The sequence below is a fragment of the Condylura cristata genome, unplaced genomic scaffold, assembly GCF_000260355.1.
Source record: "Condylura cristata isolate star-nosed mole 26May11 unplaced genomic scaffold, ConCri1.0 scaffold00005, whole genome shotgun sequence".
Lineage (NCBI taxonomy): Eukaryota > Metazoa > Chordata > Mammalia > Eulipotyphla > Talpidae > Condylura > Condylura cristata.
The window spans coordinates 18994850-19004182 of record NW_004567106.1 but is presented as its reverse complement, the minus strand read 5'-3'; positions in this window follow the sequence as shown (position 1 = coordinate 19004182).

The window sequence follows — 9333 nt, the reverse complement described above, 5'->3', positions numbered from 1 at the left end:
TGATAAATTCTTTTGCTGTCATAGTAAAAGTCCTCACATAAGGCAAGCATCAGACAAAGGACTAAGTTGTTTTGACTGTCAATTACTGTCTGATAGGATGCAGATTATTTTATTAACAGATTTATTTATTTATGCATACAAAAGCTGGGTGTTGGCCAGAGGTATGGGGGTAAGTGAATTCACCAGAGACACTGGGGAGCAGAACAGGTAAATCTATTGAAATACCCTGCTGGGGAGAGCAGTGATGTGTCAGGAGAGGTCTGCTGCACCATGTGGGTCATCTCCCTGGCTGAGGATAAAACTCATGTTGTAACAGGTACAGGTTTTGTGGACTCCACCCCCACTCCAGATACTGGAACTACAAATCCCATCAATACCAAGGAGAAGCATGCTGGGATGTGAGGGTGGGGCTGAGCAGCCAGGTTGGGATAAAACTGAACATGTGGGCTCTGGGGGTCTCTTGGTCTGGTGGTTCATGGCTGGTTGTTTGGCTCTCATCTGTTTTCAGTGTGCTATTGGAGTCCAAGTCAGCAGAACTGGTAGAATATTCTAGTTAACTAGTATTTTTCTCTCTTTTTTCCTGGGTTGTTCCTTTAACTTTCTCCTTGTAACTAAATCCATTATTGGACCTTTGTGTGTGTGTCTGCAGTATGATTGAATCTTAAGCATGTGGGTGAGGACCCAGACAGGCAACCCACTTCACATGGAGGTGCCCTGTAACAATGGCACAGTGAATGGCGATAACTTGATAAAGCTGAGACTTTAACATCCTCAGGTGGAATTTAGAGGGAAAGATATGATAATGTGAAAATTCACGTTGTTGCATTTATTACCATTCCTTCTGTGCATTTGAGTTTAATATTGGGTATATTGTCTTAAAGAAGTTATTTTTTAATTAACATTTGTTTACAATACCGTATATGATTCTGAGGAATACTTAAAATTTTCTCACCAAAATAGATCTGTGCCAGTTTTCTTTATATGTAGTACTATGAAAAAGAATTTTGGAGGAATTTAAGAGAACCCAATAGGATGGGGAAAAATAAAAGTGTGTTGTTATTACAATACCAGACACAACAAAACAATACAAAAATAAAAGATAATTACAATCCATGAGAGATCCTATGGGGGAGGGGGGCAGAGAGGAATCAGAGGAGAGAGAAATGGGTTATGGGGTGACAGGTGGGGGAGAGGGGAAGTAAACATTGCTGTAAAATGAACAATATTGTAAATAAATATATAAAATATTTTTAAAAATTTGGAGAGTATAGAATGATACTGTAATTTGTACCTAGATTTTGTGAATCCCTATGCATATGATTATTATTCATATTCATAGTCTGTCTCTCCTTCGCTGAACTAAATATTTAACTAAAAATGAGAGACATTGCTTTAGATTCTCCAGTGAGGGTTTGAAATAGATAATGATGAAATAGCAAACATCAATGTTGCTTTGAAATGTAGTCTTAGTTTTATTGGTTGTATACGATTTAAATTTTGTTTAGCATATTAGGTAGTTATTACTCATTTAGCTTAGGACTTTGGGGTTTATTTAATGCTGTGGATAGCCTTTGTGTCTTTCTTTGCAAGTAAAGAGGATGGAAGGTCTAAACTCTCTTCTAGCTCTAAGATTTGTTACTTTTATTTGTCAATTTCCATCATAGTTAGAATTCTGATGATGTCAAAGGTATTTTCATATGAAAAACACCAGTAAATAATGTGCTCTCCTACTGAGGGGAGAGGATAAGGGAAATGAATAGAGGCTACTTCTTAACACAAATTCATGTTAAATTGTGTTTCCCTGTTCAGTAATATTGATAGTATCAAGTAAGGGAAGGCAATTTCTTTGATTGTGTGTTAGAAATTTGAATGTGTTATTTTTGGGTTGTTAGGAAAATATAACATATTCCCCAAAGTGATATCAGCTGGGAGAAAAGGTAACAGTATGAGCTCGTAGTGTGTGTGAGACTCACTACAGTGAAATTCTGTATACTTCTGCTTTAACACTGTAGGAACTCGGGTTTCTTAGACAGTAGGTGTTAAGTGATACTCTGATGTTTTTCTTTAGAACATCTACTGTTTTGAACCCTGTTGAAGATTAAACCTTGCCTTTAGAAAAAAACTCCCTCACCCAACTAGTTTCAAATTTACTATAAATCAAACCATTGAAGATTCTATTTGTCCAAGACAACACCTTGGTTTATGCTGTAGACACTGCCAAGTCTACTATGAATATGAATAATATTATAAGAATATGCCAAGTCGCCAGTATAAATTGTGTTGGGTATAATGCACTCCAAATGCTTCGCCACACTGCTGAGACAGACAATTGAAACTTTCAGATTTGAGTAGGTAAAGATGAGTTCCAGTGTGGAGACAGAACAGTAAGTAACGCAGTTTCAGGGTAATGGATGTTATTTGGAAAGTGGAACAACACTTTCTAGGCAAAAATATAGCAAAAATAATGAATTCATTTGACACATGCTACTAACAAAGGCTACTAATTTTCTATGTGTGTGCATAATGGAACCATTTAACACGTAAAAAGTTTATTCAAACCACAGAGATTTTTTCTACTACAAAAGGCATATTTTTATTGTACAGAAGTAGTAATTCACTCTTTATTATAAAGTGACATATATTCATTGTACAAAATTATAAAACTTTGAAACACTTCAAGAAATAATACAAATTGCTACTAATATTATCAACTAGAAATAACATTATAATTTTGATAAGCTCAAACTTGTGATTTTGAATATCTTTTGATGTGTCTGTACATGTAATGTACTTAACAAATAGATAATATATACATAATAAAAATGTATGATGGACTTGGGATAATCTTTTACAGGTTTGTAGTATGCTTTTTTTCATAATAACATCATAACTGACTCCCCTATTACTTTAGGGTATGAAAATTAAGTTATACCATATTTATCACATGATTTGCCATAAAATATTTAATCAGATTTTATTTGGTGATATATTTTCAGTCTGGTAAGTATCCCCTCAGAGGGATTATACATTAGGTCTTTTTAAAATTTGATTATTTCCTTGATACATATCAGTTCACCAGAAATTAAAGTCAACATTTTACTCACTACTAATTTTGTCTTAGTAATTGGTATTAATTACATCTTACCAGTAGTATATGAGATTTGTTTTCTCAAGTCTTTTTCATCTTTCTTAAAGATGAAAATGCTATCACATTAACTTGCATTTGTAGCATAAGTGAGCCTGGATTGTTTTTTTTAATCTCGATCTTATATATTTCTTTTTTGATAATGTATGGGGATATGTTCTTTATTGAATTTTCCTATTGCATAACCTGGTTTACTGACAGCAAATTCTATAGGCATCAGATTCTTTTTAGATTCTGTTAAGTAACTGTGCTCTGCAGACTTTATGGGGATCTGCCTTACATAGTTTTTTTTTTTTTTCCTCCTAATTTTTGGCTCTACACTCATAGTTTTTTTTTTTGTAATCTCATTTTATATTAAAAAATAGAAAATCTGAGGGATTGATGACTGGGTACTTGAAAATCAGAAATTAAAAAAATGATGTGTTACAAATTTTCACTATAGGGCAGGAATATATCTCTCTCTTTTTAAAAATATTTGTTTACTTATGCATACAAGAACTTGGGTATGGGCCAGAGGTATGGGGGTGGAGGGTGAAAAGATTCACCAGACATAGAGCAGGGAGCTGAACAGACAGAATGATTGAAACACACTGCTGAGGGGAGCAGCAGGCGGATCAGTGGAGGTCTACCTCACCGTGTGGGACACCCTCCTGTTGGGGAATTGAACTTGGCTGCAATGTCTGTGGACCACTTCACAGTGCTGTGGTTAAGCCTGTTGTACCACCAGGGAGGGCCCAGGAGTATATCTCTTAACTTAATGAATGAATGAGGGAAACAGGAATGGCATTTCAGGGGACATTTTAATAGAGGTATATGTTGGCAAGATTAGTAGTTTTCAGTTTGTATCCTCACACTTTTTGTTTCTTGGAGGTACCACGTACAAACTAGTGGTTAAGAAGAACAAAGATGGGGGTAGAAGAGAAAAGGGTATCAGATCCCTTAACCTGCACTTCCCATGTTTACTCAGCCTCCCACCATCCACTTTACATAGCTGGCTTCTATATTAAGTTTACTTTAAAACAATTCTGATAATTTAAGTTTTGGAACTAGCATTCTAAAATGATTTCATATCTTATGTTAAATGATATGTTAGGTCATATTTCACTTTAAGTTACTCAAACACCTTTCTGGAGCCAGAAGAGATTGGATTTTAAATAATGTAGATTTTAACCATTTGAACAAGACATAGAGTATCTACTTATCTAATTAGTTATCTCAGGTAATTGAGGCATAATGTGATGTCTGGATATTATTTATATAAGAAGTAGCTTACTTATATACTCAATATATTAACCAATCTTAAGTTATACATGTTGACATTAAATCTTAAATTGTTGATATATTTGTTCTCAGGGTATTTTTTTTTAAAGATTTATTTATTTATTCACACAGAACTGGGGGACAGGCCAGAGATGCGGAGGGTGAGAGGATTCACCAGGGACAGAGTGGGGAGCAGAACAGGCAGATCAACGAGGTACACTGATGAAGGAAGCAGCGGGCGGGTCAGGAGAGGTCTGCTGCACCATGTGGGTCATCTCCAGGGAAGGCGGGGATCGAACTCATGAGGCAGTGGCTTAAGCGTCTTAGTGCAGTGTTTTAACCCCGCTGCACCACCAGGGTATTTTATTTTACTGGTTCTCAGGGTATTTCATTTCACTGTATATCTGACTATTTGGATTTGAGACAGTCGCCTATTTCAACATAATTGTGTAGGTTTAATAAAATGTATGAAACCAGTGAACATTTGTTAAAGGAATATTCATTACCTTTGAAACAAAGACTCACTCCCATAAATCCCAAATATATATATATAGTGCCAAATGTTAATATAAATTCATTCCAAATACTATTGTTAATGTCATAAAACTTCTTTCTTAGAACTTATTAATCCTTTTGACTTTGATGAAGAGCATTTTTTATAATTTACTCTTATTATTAGTTGTTTATGTGGTGAGATTTTTTTTTTTTTTTAAAGATTTATTTATTTGTGCATACAAAACTGGGGTACAGACCAGAGGCTCAGGGGCGGTGAGAGGCTTCATATGTGGTGAGATTTTTTAATCAAATTTTAAATTAGGAAAGCCAAATGAAATAAGTGCAATCTAAATATATAATCATTTTATATAAACTGTTGAGATAATGCAAGTTATATGTGTCAGCATGCTATCTGCGCATTAAATAAACCTTTATGGGATCTTGTACTAGTATAGAATATCTCAAAATATCAGCATATTAATTGGAAAGCAAGTAAGGTGAATTTACTTGATATAATTAAATACCTTAAAAATGTCTTAGATGGGCATCTTTTTATGCAGTTCAAAATCCACAAAAATGATAATAATGAAAATTGTCATAGTGGTAGCATCTATCATTTTTAGATACACTTATCAGACTCTGATTGACTTGTTAGTTTATGTTATGCAATTGTCAACATGAAGTAATAGAAATAAATTATTTATTTAGAGATGAGAAGATTTAGACATAAAAAATTAAGAAACCTAGTCATGACCAAAGTGTTAGTAAGTGACAAAACCAAGATTGAGCCTAAGGTACCATATTCAGAGTCCACACTATCAACCATATTAGAGTGAGTGGAGTTGGCTGAAAATAATATACAATATCTGATAGGAAATTAATCTAACTTACACACAGAGATTGGCATCACCACATGACTGTAGATATGTCAAGAAAAAATTCCCAAAGAATTTGAAGCATTGTCATGATTTACAGCTGGTGTTCCAATTCTAGTGAAAATTAGGAATGGAACCTCTGTTCTAGAACAACAAAAAAAATATATGAAGTAAAGCAAAGCAAACTAAGGCTGACTGCACATCCTATCATTTTATATTCTTTCTGCATTTATATTGCACTTATGTGATTTAGCAGCAACTTGGGTACTAAAATCTAATGCTAAACTGAATCTTGTGACTAACTATACGTGCCCTCTTGAACATATATATATATTCAAGAGGGCACGTACAGTTATATATATATATATTATACATCACTCACTCTGTATCAGACATGGTGCTAGAAAACTCAAATGTAAGACACCAGGAAGATTTAAGAAATATGCAGTATGCAGTTTAGCAGTGAGAAATGTCTCTCAAAGCAAATCTGAGGTTTGCCAATTCCTGGTAAGGCAGAAATATTACTTACCAGATAAGTTGCAGTCCCATTGCTCATTTGCTGCCTCAATAGCCAACCATCCTACTCCAGAATATGCAGGTATAAAAACTCAAGTTTTGCTAAGGCAGTGAAATGTAGAGGTTAACAGCTTGTGACAGCATTGTCTAAGTCCACTATGAACAATATTCCTGACTCTTCTTCACAAAGGCTATTATTAAATGAACTTTTTAAAGCATATCAACAGTTAATTAGTGGTGATGGTCCTGATGCTAGAAGAACAACTTAATGTCCTCACATAGGATGTTTTGCCACTCCAGGAATTTCCTGTGTTTCCTTGAGATCTTGTTCTCGAGGTTTCCAGGTGTGGTACCACATTGTGAGCTACTAATCATGGGGTCAAGAGGATCAACTTACAGGGAGACTTTAGGCTGTATATCATTTTGACATATATGTATGTACTTTGGTAATTATTTGTGAGAGGAGTGGGGATAAAAGAAGGTTAAATGGCATCCTCCACATTAGCACTGTCCAAGAGACATATAATACCATCCCCATATGTAATTTTAAATAATCTAGAAGCTACATTTAAAAGCAAAAATAAATTAATTGTATAACATGTTGCAGTGCCTCCAACAATTATCATTTTATAAAACACAATCAGTATAAAAAAATTTTTTTTACATATTTATTTGTGCATACAGAACTGGGGTACAGGCCAGAGGCTCAGGGGCGGTGAGAGGCTTCACCAGAGACAGAGTGGGGAACAGAACAGGCAGATGGATGAAGTACACTGCTGAGGGGAGCAGCGGGTGGGTCAGGAGAGGTCTGCCACACCATGTGGTCACCTCTGGGGCAGGCGGGAATCGAACTCATGTGGAAGCGGCTTTAGATTCTCAGTGCTGTGCTTTAACCCGCTGCGCCACCAGGGAGGGCCCACAGTATAAAAAATTTTAATGACATAAAGTCTTTGGTCTCAGACAAAATTTAATGTTAATGTAAAATATTGGACTATCCACATTTCAAATGCTCAGTTACCAATGAGGCTTCTTCCAATCATGCAGTTCTGTAAGTAACTGAAATTTATTCCATATTTATTGAATTTATGCTAAGCATCATGTGAGGTACACATTCATTATGATAGTCTTATTTAGTAATATATATATATATATATATATATATATTCACAGTTTGAAAGTGACAGAAATTAAGATTTAAACCCATTCTCTGTCCTGTCTATGAAGATGGAGAAGTGCTGTAGGTAAGTAGATTACCATGAAGCAGTCTGTGGCAATCTAAACAAGAAGGCCCTCAACTTAAGGAATGGCATTAGAGATGGAGTGAAGTAGGACATTAATTAATATTAAAGTGGTATAATTGTGCACACTCTATCTAAAAACTGATTGCACATAGGGGATCAAGAAGAGTTATTTAACCAGTCAGGTTCCTTTTCCTCATTTGAACCGTTGAATTGACGGTGATGCCATTTAGAGAGACTGACATGAACTTCTTAGCATGTTTTTGATCACTGGTATTACTATTTATAGTGCAAGGAAACTAACTCATTTTTGGTGTTAGCCAGGACTATATGTACCTGGTCACAAATGCCACATGCTGATAATTTAACACCTGCTACCTATTTAAGAAGAATGATGTCTCCATTAAAACACACACATACACACACACACACACACTCACACATGTATTGGTAAGTCTATAATATTAGACCAGAAAGAATGCCAGTGTAGAATTCAACAATCTCACAGTTATAATACATGTTCTTTCTATTCTTCAGGATGATTCTTATATCTTTCCTAAAGATACTCAGTTAGCTTTTTTGCCACATATTCAAGTGAAGAATTTTATGGAAGTTTATAATTATGTATTCGTCTTTGGACTCGAAAGGACTATTCTAAGTCATGCCATATGGCCCTGAGCCATCTACCTTGGCAGTCAGCATCTGTCAAATGATGCCACTATTTCAAAAACACTGATCTTAAAATCCAAAGGGATTCAGCTTTTTAATTCTAATTAAATAACATTATTAGCTGTGCTAAGTAGGGTATAAGGAGGTGACGAAACAAAACAGAGGAAACCAGGCACCTCAGAAGTTACTGACTGATACTATTGATGCACAGATGGTAACTGTTATGAGAAACTATTATGATGATATGTTTATTTCTTCATGTTCACTATAATAGAAAAATATTAAAGTTGTTGGTAATAAGGTATTTCTGTATTTGATTGTGGGTCCTATTTGTTGAACTTGACTTTGAATATGTCTTTATAGGCACATTAACCTCACTGTAACCAGCACACTTAACCATCTTTAATGAGTTATATGCAGAAATGCTGCTGCAAATCACTAAAGATGCTCTAGATGAGAAAAAAGACCTGTCAGGTTTCCCATTACTCAAGCAGTCCACTTCTAAGATCAGTAGTCTGTTTTCCAGGATTTTATCGTCAAATTTCCAGGATTGTGATTACTTTCTCAGTGACAGTTCTGTTTCCCTGTCCACAGTTATTTATGTTTTAAGAATTAGTTGTGAGAAACATGGATTTGGACCAATGTGGTTGTATAGTATAACTGCGGTTATAAGGCCAGAGTTGTGCTACATGCATATGCCAATTAAGGAGAGAAAATCTTCTGATGAAGTTTCATTTAGTATTTATACCGTCTAAGATGATACAGAGGAAGCTTCACTTTGGTCACAGGTTGCCTTGTTGGTGAAAATAACAATTAGCTGATATATGAAGAATTACCTTACCCTAGTTTATGAGCACCCAGCTGATATTTCTTCTGAATTCTGAGCACCCAGCTGATATTTCTTCTGAATTCTGGCCGCAGTTCAATTCCACAAAAATTTCTTTACATTTTCAAGTGTTCTAGAATGCAGTCAGTCTAATAGTTTCTTTGAGTCTCTGAAAGCTGTTGAAGAAATCAGCTTATTCCCTTCCTGTATACTATTTTTTCAACTTTGCAGATGTCATCCTCTAAAAATAAATAAAATTTAGAAAAACCTTTGACTACAATAAGTTTCAGGTTACAGATTTGTAAGAGG